This window comes from Dendropsophus ebraccatus, chromosome 5, assembly GCF_027789765.1.
Source record: "Dendropsophus ebraccatus isolate aDenEbr1 chromosome 5, aDenEbr1.pat, whole genome shotgun sequence".
In the NCBI taxonomy this organism is placed as follows: Eukaryota; Metazoa; Chordata; class Amphibia; order Anura; family Hylidae; genus Dendropsophus; species Dendropsophus ebraccatus.
Window position 1 is genome coordinate 39,496,523 of NC_091458.1, and position 14,831 is coordinate 39,511,353.

At 45.5% G+C, this 14,831-nt stretch overlaps 1 protein-coding gene across 5 annotated transcripts in view; it reads left to right on the forward strand.

Moving 5' to 3' along the window:
* The window catches only part of PDS5B (PDS5 cohesin associated factor B), a 108,506-nt gene that overhangs the window by 30,584 nt on the left and 63,091 nt on the right, over positions 1-14,831 (forward strand). For 2 of the 5 annotated variants that reach the window (XM_069969898.1, XM_069969903.1), the window contains exon 1: positions 4,080-4,347. The exons of the other annotated variants lie outside the window; for them this stretch is intronic. The gene's annotated coding sequence lies outside the window, so the exon portion shown is untranslated. Of the gene's footprint in view, positions 1-4,079; positions 4,348-14,831 lie in introns of those variants that run through there. 5 annotated transcript variants of the gene reach the window in all.

Sequence of the window (14,831 nt, forward strand, 5' to 3'; positions counted from 1 at the left end):
TTTTACATCATGTTCAGCAACATTTAAAAAATAAAAAAAAAGTGTTAAATATATGGTAGGGTTGTCCCCTTCTCTAAACTTCTAGGTAGAAGGTAATTTAAATTTTTATTAAATAGCAGAGATCCATCTTTAGAAGTACCTCACCGTTTTGCTTCTCTCTATGATGCCTGGGTCACTATGGTTCTTCTTTTTAGCAGCCCTTTGCAGTCTACCCTATTTTAAACATAGACCTTTTTTTTTTTTTTTCCTTATTGTTTTTTTTTTGTGTGTGTTATCTCATACACAGTGTAATGGTTTCTATGGCCTCTGTTTATGTGGCTGCATTGTGTCTATCTATATTCCTCTACCTTGTACCGCCACTTCAGTGATATTATTTTCGTACAGTGTTTATGCTTGCCTGGCTTTTATCCCCTCCCCAGTCTTGTTTTATGTCCTTATTCTGCCCCTTGCGTTTTAACCTATGATTTATAAAACTCTTTGAAATGTAAATAGAAAGTTTTCTACAAACCAGAATACCTTTTATATTTTATATTCTTCAAAGTCGCCTCCTTTTGCTTTGATGATAGCTTTGCACATACTTGGCATTCTCTCAATCAGCCTTATGAGGTAGCCACTTGGAATGGTTCTCAATGAACAGGTATGTCTTGTCAAGAGTTAATTTATGGAACTTCTTCCTTTGATAACATGTTTGTGACTATTAGTTGTGTTGTGCAGAGATAGGACCAGTAAACAAATACATTGTGTGTTTAACCCTATTCAGTTACGGCTTTAAAGTGAATGTAATACTTCCTGTTACACAATTTTTTTTATATGACCTGGTCGGTGTGTAGATCCTAGTGGCAAGGTGCATTTTTTAAACTGCCATCTTGATTCCTACCTCTCTATCTCCGCTGCTTTCTCCATATGCAAATAGGGTGCACTGGAGTAAGGTCCAGGGCCAACATTGCATATATATCCCCTCCCCTCGGTGACAAGGCAAGACTTAAAGGGGTGAAAATATTTTTCTTTCATATCAACTGATGTCAAAAAGTTATATAGATTTATATTTTACTTCTATTTAAAAATGTCAAGTCTTCCAGTACTTATCAGCTGCTGTATGTCCTGCAGAAAGTGTTGTATTCTTTCAGTCTGACACAGTGCTCTCTGCTGCCACCTCTGTCCATGTCAGGAACTGTCCAAAGCAGGAGAGGTTTTCTGGTTCAATGTTTTTATTAGGATTTTTAAGAACATATTACAAAAGAGAAAATCTATAAGCACTGACTTTAGTGCCAACAGTAAAGTTAACATGTTTGTACAGCAAGCTAACATATAGGTTAACAAAGAAGATAGAAACAACAGTAATAACATTCGGTATATTATATAGATATAAAATTGTGGTAACATACATTCAGCAGGAGAGGTTTTCTATGGGGATTTGCTACTGGTCTGGACAGTTCCTGTCTCGGACAAAGTTGTCAGTAGAGAGCACCCTGTCAGACTCAAATGAATACACAATTTTCTGCAGGACATACAGCAGCTGATAAGTAGCGGAAGACTTGAGATTTTTTAAATCGAAGTAAATTACAAATGTATATAACTTTCTGAAACCAGTTGATTTGAAAGAAAAAGATTTTTGCTGGATAAATTTATGTTAACTATTTAAGTCTGTAATGTGTGAATGAAATGTGACCCCTGTATTGTGTGTAAAAAAAAAAAGTGCTGCAGAATCTGTTGGCACTATACAGATAATAATAATAATAATAATAATAATAATAATAATTATTATTATTATTATAATATGTCTTCGTTCATAACTTAATGTTTTTATTATGAATTTACAATGCAAAAAACAAACAAACAATGAATATCATTGAATAAAATCATGTGTCCAAATATTTGACTAGTACTGTACTTACCTAACGGAGAAGTCCCATGAAACTAAATAATGACAGGAAGGCAGGGGGGTGCGAGAACATAATAACAAAGTATACTTACCAGTGCCTGAGCCCCTGAGCGCTGCTCCCGAGACTCGGTGACAGATGCCGGCCTCCTGAAACTCCTCCAGCTGCAATGTCACATACCCAGCTGATGGATCGCCTGCTTGGTCAATGTATGGCCGGCACCAGCATCCATGTGCCTTCCTGTTTTTTAGTTTCACGGGACTTCTCCTTTAATGATAAGACTTAATGGTAAGTGATATCATCACCAGGTTCGTGATAGCTGAAAAGTTGGTGATTCCAGTGATGATCTTCTTATTATTTATGTTCACTGCACCATTTTCAAGTATTTTATTAAAATGAAAATAAGCAGATGAACCAGTTTGGTGCACTGGGGGCATTCCTTTGCACCATCCCACCTACCCGCAGGCTCGTACGCCTATAGTATCACCACCTAGTATTTAGCTACAAGTACCTATCAGCAAATATATATATATATATATATATATATATATATATATATATATCATAGATAGGCAGAGAGCAGAGTGGTAGACAGCAGTTACACTAACGTGGTAAGGTACTGCATAGAAACATTACTGTCTATGCAATCAATGCTTCATCTGGTTAGTGTAACTACAGTGGTACCTCGGTTTTCGAACGCTTTGGAATCCGAACTGTTGGTTTTCGAACGTTTTTTTGCCTTGATGTCGTGCTCGGTTTTCGAACGTCTGCTCGGTTCTCGAAAGTGTCGGCCGGTACCGCAACTTTGCAGCACGAGCAGCTCACCACCCTTTGCGGCTCCATCTTGTGTTTCCCTCCCTGTATATGTTATAGCCAAATATAGTTAGATTGTCTAAGGTCGCTGTGTTGTTAAAGGGGTTATCCAGTGCTACAAAAACATGGTAACTTTTGCCCCCCTCTTGTCTCCAGATTGGGTGGGGTTTTGAAACTCAGTTCCATTGAAGTAAATGGAGCTTTATTGCAAACCACACTGACCTGTAGACAAGAGTAGGGGGAAAGTGGCCATGTTTTTGTAGCGCTGGATAACCCCTTTAAAGTGACTGTACCACCAGGCCCAGGCTGAAGCACTGGAGGCGGGCTGACCCACCCTTAGTGGGAGGAAACCCTAGCCCCTCTATGATAGGGTTCTATTGATTCTAATGGAGTCACGTCACGAACTGGGGTAGGGTTTCTTCCCACTTTAAAGGGGTTATCCAGCGCTACAAAAACATGGCCACTTTTCCCCCTACTGTTGTCTCCAGTTCAGGTGCAGTTTGCAATTAAGCTCCATTTACTTCAATGGAACTGAGTTTCAAAACCCCACCCAAACTGGAGACAACAGTAGGGGGAAAGTGGGCATGTTTTTGTAGCGCTGGATAACCCCTTTAAGAGACAGACTGCTGCTATGGCAGCTTCCTTTGGGGATGTCCATAGGCTACATTCAGCTGGACATTTCCAGAGTGTTCTGGGACTATGGGCATACCCACTACATGGCCAGTTTCACATGGACGTAATACAACTGCATTTTTGTGTCTGTATAACATCCACAAGATCTATTATAGGGATGGGGAACCTTTGGCCCTCCAGCTGTTGCAAAACTACAATTCCCATCATGCCTGGACAGCCGAAGCAAAGCTGGGAATTGTAGTTTTGCAACAGCTGGAGGGCCGAAGGTTCCCCAACCCTGATATGTAACATATAATCATATATTATGGCAGCTGCCAGGCACACTAACCAATATGTTGCCCCCAGCAACCCACAAACAGCCAATGGGGGGAGGGTGCCCAACTGGTCACTTTCCAGCTGTTGCAAAACTTTGCTGCATGCTGAGAGTTGTAGTCTTTGCAACAGTCTGGGGTAAATTGCCTTATGGGGCAAGTAATAGGGGCAGGCATTGCCTAGCAGGCTCATGCATATACACTTATATGGAGACAGTCTGATATTTTGTCCCTGGGGGGCGCTCTGATGCTAAAATTACACTTTCTGTGCATGCAGGGGTGGACTTATTCAGGTTATTTTTTGGTAATTCCCCATTATGAGTGTGATGTCAGAAGCGGTGTACACGTGTGTGTCTGTACCGGAGTCTCCGGTCCCCGGCACCGTCAGCAGGAAGCACACGCCGCCCGCAGCCGTCCACCACAGCGCCGGCACTGCTGCCCCTCACCGCCCGTGACGTCACGCAGAGGCGGGGGCCGAGCGCTTCTCCCTTCCGCCGCTTGGTGGCGCTGCTCCCCCGCGAAGTGCCTCAGGCCGCGCTCTTCCCATCGCCGCCGCCGTTGCTTCCATTGGAGCCGCCAGAGACAAATTGGCGCCATTTTGAAGCTCTGGGACCGTAACCACGGTGAGGGTGACACGGACGGCGGAGAGCGGCGCAGAGGAGTCGGTGGGGTCTGGACACTGCGACACCGAGGGCTGCGGGCGAGCGAAGGTGAGGGGCTACGGTGTGGAGCGGCCTCCCCGGTGTGAGGACCGGGAATCCGGGGCTGACGGGCAGAGCGGCCGCGGGGATGTGCCGGGGATGGGGGGATGGAGCAGATCTGAGGGGTGTACGGGTGGGGGAGGGGGAACCTCCTGTATACAAGTGTATATACGTAGTGTATATGTGCCTGCATGTGATGGGGGAGGCTGCCAGTGACCCTAGACCTGAGGAGGGGGTATATACCTATCTGTATACCTGCTGAGGGGGTATATACCTGAGGAGGGGTATATACCTATCTGTATACCTGCTGAGGGGGTATATACCTATCTGTATTCCTGCTGAGGGGGTATATACCTATCTGTATACCTGCTGAGGGGGTATATACCCGAGGAGGGGGTATATACCTATCTGTATACCTGCTGAGGGGGTATATACCTATCTGTATACCTGCTGAGGGGGTATATACCTATCTGTATTCCTGCTGAGGGGGTATATACCTATCTGTATTCCTGCTGAGGGGGTATATACCTATCTGTATACCTGCTGAGGGGGTATATACCTGAGGAGGTGTATATACCTATCTGTATTCCTGCTGAGGGGGTATATACCTGAGGAGGGGTATATACCTATCTGTATTCCTGCTGAGGGGGTATATACCTGAGGAGGGGTATATACCTATCTGTATTCCTGCTGAGGGGGTATATACCTATCTGTATACCTGCTGAGGGGGTATATACCTGAGGAGGTGTATATACCTATCTGTATTCCTGCTGAGGGGGTATATACCTGAGGAGGTGTATATACCTATCTGTATTCCTGCTGAGGGGGTATATACCTGAGGAGGGGTATATACCTATCTGTATTCCTGCTGAGGGGGTATATACCTGAGGAGGGGTATATACCTATCTGTATTCCTGCTGAGGGGGTATATACCTATCTGTATACCTGCTGAGGGGTAGATACCTATCTGTATTCCTGCTGAGTGGGTATATACCCGAGGAGGGGGTATATACCTATCTGTATACCTGCTGAGTGACTGTATATACCTGAGGGGGGATATATGTCCTTGTGTATAGGGTCTGTATACCTATGTGTGTAGGAGGGGGTATATACCTATGTGTATAGGGGCTGAGTGACTGTATATACCTGAGAGGGATATGTAATCATGTTTATAGGGTATATACCTGCTCACTGTATATACCTGGGGGGGATATGTAATCATGTACATATGGTCTGTATACCTGATCACTGTATATACCTGGGGGGGGGGGGGGATATATACTCATGTATATAGGGTCTGTATACCTGATCACTGTATATACCTGGGGGGGGGATATATACTCATGTACATATGGTCTGTATACCTGATCACTGTATATACCTGAGGGGGGATATATACTCATGTATATAGGGTCTGTATACCTGCTCACTGTATATACCTGAGGGGGGTGGGATATATACTTATGTATATAGGGTCTGTGTACCTGCTCACTGTATATACCTGTGGGCGGTATATACTCATGTATATAGGGTCTGTATACCTGTGTGTTAATATATATTGTTTATACTTGTATATATTTTTGGCGGGGGTGGGGGGGGGTATGCACATGAGTTTGGTGTTTATATCACCATGTGTGGTAGTGGGTATATATACATGTGTATAGGGTCTGTGTACACCTATGTGTGTGAGGCGGAGTATATACCTGTGATTGTAGGAGGGGTAGTGGATATATATATATATATATATACCTCTATATACCGGTACTCTGGGTATATACATATGTATGGTGGTATATATCATATATACCTGTAAGTGTGAGGGGGGTATGCACATGTGTATGGCGTCTATATACCCATGTGTGGTGGGTATGTACCTGTATAGTGTGTGTATGTGTATATATATATATATATATATATATATATATATATATATATATATGTATGTTAGTGCCCTTATAGATATGTGATAGCTGCCCTTTTTATACCACACTAGCAGAGGGCTGGCACAGAATAATACATAGCAGCCTTATTACAAGGTGCTCACTGCGCTACACAGTGTCTTGTATGTGATGGTCTGGTAGGGCATGCTGAGAGTTGTAGTTTTGCAGCAGCTGGAGCGCCCTGGTCTGTAGTGTCAGTCCCCTGCCTCCTATCATGATCTATCTGTATGTTGTGGTCCTATACCTAGTACTGGTCTATTATTCCATAAATTTAAAAAAAACCTTGAAACTGAAAAATACTTGAGAATGTAAAAATGGCTGAAAATAATGCAAAAAAACAAACAGCGTGTGATCATAGCCTCGGGGGAAGTTCACACACGACTGGTTTTGTTGCAGAAATTTTAGAGTGGGGATGTTTCTAACGAATTGGACACTTGGCATAATTCAGACACATTATTGCATCAGAATGATGGGCACGAGTCCTGGCTCCACCATAGGGCTGATGACCTGGACTGACAGCTATCACACCCGCAGGCAGCTCACCATTACCAATGCTATAACGCTTCTGTACTTTCCTATTGTGGAAAGTGATTTGATAATCCTGTGTGTTCCAGGGTCTGATCGTGGTGAGACCAGAATCCTCATGTGATGGAGGGGATAATCTTTGTCTGTATTCAGCTTAAAGGGATTCTCCATCTGAAAGGGAGACTTATTTACTGGTGGAAGGAGAACATAAAGGAGGCTGCTGCTATGATATATGATTCACTCTAAAGTGTACAAAATCATTGTTTACAAAACTGATGGGGAGTCATTGGGGCGCTCCCTGACAGCCTCGATTGATCTATTTCTACCTATTATTTATTTATTTTTAAAGCACCCTTAATTCCAGAGCGCTATATAATAGATAGGGGGTAACAAACAGGAACGATACAAGATCAAAACACATCACATGAAGGCAAATTCAGACTGATACATGGGGAAGAGGACCCTTCCCGCGAGGGCTTACAATCTATAAGCTACGGGGAGAGAGACAGGAAGTAAAGTGCAGCCAGTCAAGTGTGATGCAGAGTTATTGTAGGTTGTAGCCTACTTTGAAGAGATGGGTTTTCAGGTTACTTTTGAAGGACTTGATGGTGGGTGAGAGCCGGATGTGTCGGGGTAGTGAGTTCCAGGGTATGGGGGAGGCTCGGGCAAAGTCTTGGAGACGGTTGTGCGAAGTACGAACAAGGGGGGAGGGCAAAAGGAGGTCACTGGAGGATCGAAGGTTGCGTGAGGGACGGTAGCGGGATATCAGGTCAGATGTACGGAGGGGTCAGGTTGTGGGTGGCCTTGTACGTCATGGTCAACAATTTAAAGTGAATACGTTGGGCAATGGGGAGCCAATGAAGAGATTGGCAGAGGGGAAAGGTTGATTAGTCGGGCAGCAGAGTTAAGGATAGACTGGAGGAGGGCAAGGGGTTAGATGGAAGGCCAGAGAGGAGGATGTTACAGTAATCCAAGCGGGAGATCATGGACCAGCAGTTTGGTAGAGTCAGGGGTGAGAAAAGAGCAGATTCGGGAAATGTTTTTGAAGTGAAGGCGGCAGGAGGTGGTCAGGGCCTGAATATGTGGTTTAAAGGACAGGGCAGAATCAAAGGTGATTTTTTTTTTTTTTTTTTTTTTTTCCCCTCTTTCCCGCTTTCCTGGCCGGGGTGTGGGTGGGGGAGGGAGGGTTTGAGTGGTTGTGGTCTCTTGGGGACAGAATTGTTAAGCATTCAATAATGAATATTGATTTTGAGTCAAAGGGTCATGTTGACCAATGGAATGTATGGCAATTTCTGTATGTCGGATATTTTTATATTTTATGAAATGGAAAAAGAAATAAAGAATTTAAAAAAAAAAAAAGGTGACCCCAAAGCAGCGGACTTGGGGGAGAGGGGACAGAGTGCAGCCATTGATAGTGATTGACAGATTAGACAGCAGGGTGGAGTGAGATGGGGGTAAGAGAAGTTCTATTTTGTCCATGTTGAGCTTTAAAAAGCGGGAGGAGAGGAAGGAGGATATGGCCGATAGACACTCTGGAATCCTGGATAGCAAAGAGGTGACATCCGGACCAGAGAGGTAGTTCTGAGTGTCATCGGCGTAGAGGTGGTACCTGAAGCCGTGGGGCTCTATGATATGTGACGCCAAGGGATGAAGGACAGAGCTCTCCTGACTGACCACTGACTAATGAGGTTTGAGGTGACTGGGAACGGGCGGGAGAACTCTCTGGCTGCGGCCTAACGCTCAACCACGCCAAATATTACACAGGATGGGGGCCGGATGAGATAGAAAACTTGCGGCCAAAAAAGTTGTGGAAGATTTATTAGGGCCTTTACAAAGGGCAGCATTGGCCTATTTGGCTAATAGTCGCCATGTGTAGTAAGATCCTAAGCAAATTGGGAGAGGTGTATGAATCAAGGCCTCGGGGGACAACATCCTTTCCAGCTTGTCCATGTTTCATGCGGTACATTGTAGAGGCAGCATGCCGTTCATCACAGATTCCTTTTAACATATGCATATCATTAACAAAATTTTAATAGAGCTCGATGGAGCCCAACTCCCCCTCCCATAGAGCAGGGAGTGGACATTCTGCAGAGAGCTCCTCTCCCCGCCTTTTCTTCTGATCCGTACAGGTCTGGACACTGACCTGGACCGATCAAAACTTTTGACATGTCAAAAGTTTTTTGAAATGACTGTGACACTTTAAGGCAGTGGCGTTTACCATTCAAAACAGAAAACATCTTGAAAATTTAACAAAACCACAGTGTGAACCTAGCTTAATGGCCCTATTGCACAGAGAGAGTAACCTGCCAAATCAGGCACATATCTCCCTGTGCAATAGAGACAACGATCAGCAGACAAACGAGAAAATGTTCTCTTGACTGCTGATCACGGCCTTTCAGCATGTTAGAAGATAATCTTCTGCTGGCCACACATCTTCCCGTGTAATAGGTTATGCACAAAGTGCTGCATGAACATTGAGCATAGGCTCTGTTAAGGCCCTATTCGACGGAATGATTATCAGCCTTATTTGGCCAATATCGGTCGTTACGGCCGATAATCGTCCTTTGGAATAGAACGCAACGATCAGCCGTCATCGTTCATGTCGGCTGATCGTTGTGTCGTTTGTCTTTCAAACGTGTTGTAGAACAAACGACCAGGATAGCAGCGATCTGCTGCTGTCGCTCAAAAGAATAGGGAGCCACCCCGCACGCTGACGGCGCTCGTTTGCTCCTCACTGTTGGCCCGTGGGAATAAGCCCTTTAGCGAGTGCTGATGTAGCAGATTGCTGCTTGCATACAGTGCGGGTCAGGGTGTGTATCAGCCTATTCTCGTCTGGCAGTGACAACCCGCTCAGCCAACTAATGGGAGAGAGAGATTTATCTGAAAGATTTCTGAAGCCAAAGCCAGAAATGGATTTGAGACGAAGAGAAATCTCAGTCTTTCCTTTTATGATCTGTTCCCTGTTTAGTCTGTTCCTGGCTTTGGCTTTAAAAATCTGTCAGATAAATCTCTGTAAATGCACCATAAGGGTCCTATTAGACAAAGCAATTTTTAATGACTAACAATAAACGATCATAAACAAGATTGTTTATCGTTAACCTGAAATCGTTTACCATATTACACAGAACAATTGTCATTAGGTATAATCGTTATTACGATCGTTTGTTCCTTCTTTTCCTAGCATCAGATGGAGTAATGTGCAATTACACTGAACAATTAGTGACCAAATGCAGAACTACAGCGAACAATTAACGATAATTTTAGGGTCAGATCTAAATTGACCACACAGAAAAGATTTTTCGATCATTGCCTGCAATTACAGGACGATTGTTTAAATTTTTTGCCCATGTAATAGAACCCTAATGGTCCTTTTACATGGAGCGATCGATTTTGAGGCAACAATTTGGTTTTTATAATGATCGGCGTGTAGACGGAGAGATACATTTTTGAAAAAATTGTTGTTGCGATCGTTTTAAGATCTCTTAGGCCCGTCTCACACACGGGGTGAGTCTGTGAAAGACTGTTTAGACAAAGCCATCTGCGAGTTATCATTGAGCAACCAACGATGATTTGAGAACATGTTGTGCGATCACTATAAACAATTTCTTGGTCGCCACTTGATCCTTCGCTGTGTTTTACACAAGCCGATTATCACTCAAATACGATTGTTTTCTATAGTTTTTCAACAATAATCGTTGTCTAAACGCACCATTAGACAGGACAGCACAGCAGCCATTAATTGACTGAGAGGGCTGTCACTGCTGAGAAGTCCGCTTTCGAAGAGGAAACGGCATTGCTCAGCTGGGACCCAAAGCTGTCATAGGACGACAGCGGGGGAGTGGTAAGAATGGGCTGCTTATGTTTACTCCAAGGTCAGCAACATATCAGAAGTAAATTCTGAGCAGAATACCCCTCTAAAGCCCCTAATACACGGGGTGGCTATAAGGAGCAAACGATGGCTGTCAGCGCTCGTTTGCTCCTCATTCCCCACTCGCTGCCGCAATTACACCCGTCAGCGGCTGCCCGGGTGATCACTTGATTGTCCGGGCAGCCCGTAGCAGATAGCAGCAGTCTGCTGCCGCCTCTCCTATTCCACGGAGCAACGGCAGCAGATCGTTGTTGTCTTTCAACAATGTTGAGCAACATCATTCATGTCGGCTGATCGTTGCCTTCTATTACACAGAACGATTATCGGCTGATAATTGTTCCGTGTAATAGGGCCTTAAGGCTGTGCCAACATTTTTGCCATTGTGCAGGGCCCTGTCACTGTTCTTTCAGTCATGCAGCTTCTAAGACCCACCCGCAGAACATGCAGGAAAAGAAAATTTTAATTATTTTTTTTTTAGGTGCAGGTTTCTTTATGAAAAAACAAACATGCAGTTGTTGCCTTTGTGAATGCACCTTAACCTAATGCCCATATTACAGCTGTAGGGCTGGGCAATATAGGCAAAAAATAAAATTGCTGTGCGAGTAATAGTAGAGGTATTGTAGATGAGGGGAGAAGTAATAGCGGCAGTAGTGGGAGTAGTAATAGTAGCGGCACAAATGAGAATAATAGTAATAGAGGGCAGCCATAGTGGGAGTAGTAATAGTAGCAGCACAAGTGGGAATACTAGTAATAGCAGCCAAAGTGGGAGGAGTAGTTATAGTAGCAGCCATTGTAGTAGTAGCAGAAGTGGGAATAATAGTAGTAGAAGAAATGGGAGAGATGGTAGTAACAGTAATGACAGTTACAGTAGTAGCAGAAGTGGGAGTAGTAGTAGTTACAGGGCGCCGTGTCGGGTCCTCCCCTCTACGGTGATATAAGATTCGGGGTCTCTCGCCACCTACTTTCACCGATCTTCCTTTGATAGAGAATGCTCAGGGCCCGGCTGCAGCTACTGCTGGAGGATCTTCTGTGTGCGTGGCACAGGTTAATCAGAGGCAGCAATGCTGGATCCAGCAGGGGGCACTCTTCCTGTTGCTCCTGGCCCAACCAAACTCTGTGTTCTAAGGCTGCATTCACACATCGGTAGATTTTGTGGACCTCCAGACGGTGAATACATGTAATGGATTGTTTCCCTGCCCGGCATGATGTATCAATATCATGCTGGCAGCAAGGAAGCTTTTTGAACGGCAGCGGCACTGTAGTGACAGTGCCGCAGTGATTCAAAGAGTTTCCCTGCTGCCGGCATGATATTGATACATCATGCCGGGCAGGGAAACAATCCATTACATGTATTCACCGTCTGGAGGTCCACAAAATCTACCAATGTGTAAATGCTGCCTAACTGGAGGCTGCCGGTAACCGCACTGCCCAGGCCCTGGGCTCGATTGCTCCCCCTGCAGGTCAGAGCACTTGTTTTTTTTTTTTTTTTTTTTTTTTATATATTTTTTTTTAATCGAATTTACGATTTAAAAAAATAATGAATTCGATTTAAGTTGAGGGCAAATTGAATTACAATCTGATTTAATTGCTCAGCCCTATACAGCTGTATAACGTTATCTAAGGAGGGGGGTGTTGACGAGTTCTATAAAAATACGGACAAACTCTAGACCTCATCATTCCTTAAGATGCTGGGAGCTCCAAAACAGTTTTTCCTTACGTGACTGTACTGACACCACATGGCAGTGCAGCGGTATAAAGATTTAAACTGTTTTGGAGCTCCCAACGTCATAATGAACAATAAGACCAAACTCAGTATTCATGGACCGTACATGAAACCTGTGACTGTCCCCTTATAGTCAAAAATATAAATACTTACAACAATGAATCAGTTATTGGACTTTGTTCACATTATATTTTATGCAGCGGTTTTACCATTACTGTTTTAGAGAACCTCTGTCGCGGTGAGCCTACTAATCCAAAAGAACAAAAAACCCTTTGTACTGTGAAAGGCATTAGTTGGGAAAGGTTCTCCCTGAAGATGTCGCCTCTTTTGGGGTATATTCGCATCCAGTAGATTTGTTTGCAATGTGAATGGGCCGTGCTGAAATCCATGTAACATCACAATGCAAATGAATGGAGCTGCTGATCAGTTCCCTGGTGTGAGCGGCCATTAGACGTTAGGCAGCTGATGCCACTATACTGGCAGGGTCCACTGGTAACTATGTCTCCGGGTCTGGCATGCTGTTGTAGTAAATGGGCATCTTAGGTTTTACCTGCCAGTAGGGCTGGGCGATATGGCCTAAAATTTATATCACGATATAATTTGATGCATGCACGATATAACGATATATCACGATATATAAAAAAATTTTTGTGTGTATACTCACCCCCCCCTTGCCAGTCATCAGCCTTCCCCTGTGCCAGTGATCAGCCCTCCCCTATGCCTTCAGCCTCCTTTGTGCCAGTTATCACCCCCCTTGCCAGTCATCAGCCTTCCCCTGTGCCATCAGCCCACCCTGTGCCAGTGATCAGCCCTCCCCTGTGCCATCAGCCCCCCTTGCGCCAGTCATCAGCCCCCCTTGCCAGTCATCAGCCTTCCCCTGTGCCAGTCATCAGCCCCCCCTTGTGCCAGTCATCAGCCCTCCCTTGTGCCAGTCATCAGCCCTCCCTTGTGCCAGTCATCAGCCCTCCCTTGTGCCAGTCATCAGCCCTCCCTTGTGCCAGTCATCAGCCCTCCCTTGTGCCAGTCATCAGCCCTCCCTTGTGCCAGTCATCAGCCCTCCCTTGTGCCAGTCATCAGCCCTCCCTTGTGCCAGTCATCAGCCCTCCCTTGTGCCAGTCATCAGCCCTCCCTTGTGCCAGTCATCAGCCCTCCCTTGTGCCAGTCATCAGCCCTCCCTTGTGCCAGTCATCAGCCCTCCCTTGTGCCAGTCATCAGCCCCCCGTTGCCAGTCATCAGCCCCCCGTTGCCAGTCATCAGCCCCCCGTTGCCAGTCATCAGCCCCCCCCCCCCCCCCCCCCCCCCCCCCCCAGTGCCAGTCATCTCCCCTCTCAGTTTTCCAGCCATTTCATGTGCCAGCCATCATGTCCCCCCAGCCAGGGCCATCATCAGCCCCATGCCAAGCCATCTGCCGCCCCCGACCCCTCTGCTACTTACCTTTCCTGCAGGGCTGGCTGATGGAGTCCGCGAGGCGAGACGGGCCGCGTCTTCTTCCCAGCATGCACTGGGAGACCTGACGTCACACGCATCAGCGCGCTAGCGCGCTGACGATGCGTGAACGGAAGGCCCTGCAGTGCGGTACCACGGAGCGGTAAGTGAGAAGCTTATTCACTACCGCTCCGTGGTATATCGCGATATGACGATATGCCAAAAATCTATATCGTCAACCGAATAGATGACGATATTTTGGCATATCGTTTATATCGCCCAGCCCTACCTGCCAGGCAGTGTCTGACAGTCCCTTATTTCCCCCTCCATTGAAATAACATGCTTTGTGTTTACTGCCACAGCAGAGGATGAGTGCTGCCAGGATTGTAGGGCTTATCTATAAGGTGTAATGAGATGCAGCATCCCTGTTCCTTGTTTCCCCAGATGTTTGAGGACCCTGGCTCTGTTCCTGTACACATAAGGTGATGGGTATCTATCGGCATTGTGTTGGGCCAGCTGTGCCGTCTCTGATAGCCCTGACTAGTGTGCCGGCTTGCACAGGGCCGTCACATTCCTTCGTATCTGTGTGAACTCCCCTCCCCCTCCATTTGATAAATGACACAATCCTTCTAGATGGTAGCCTTTGGAGACTGCATATGTGCTCATATAGTGTCTTGGCTTTCTCCTTGAGGAGGGGATGTCAGGCGGTTGTGTGTTTGGATGTGAGCTATGGGGGTCCTTTCATTGCCGATGTCTAATTCCTGTATAGGTCACTGGCTGCTGCTGGAGTAGGGGAATGTAACACATTCTGGCCACTTCTGACCTCTAATCTGTGGCCGATACGTCGTTCATTCATTACAATGCTCGGCTTAGTATAGTGCTGTCCGTGTTGTTCATGGGTAAAGGCGACCATTCTGACCTGTAATGACCATTCATCATTGACAAGTCTATGGAGATGTGAGTGATAGACATGTCTACTGCATAATAAAGTGACATTCTCCTTCCCTGTGCC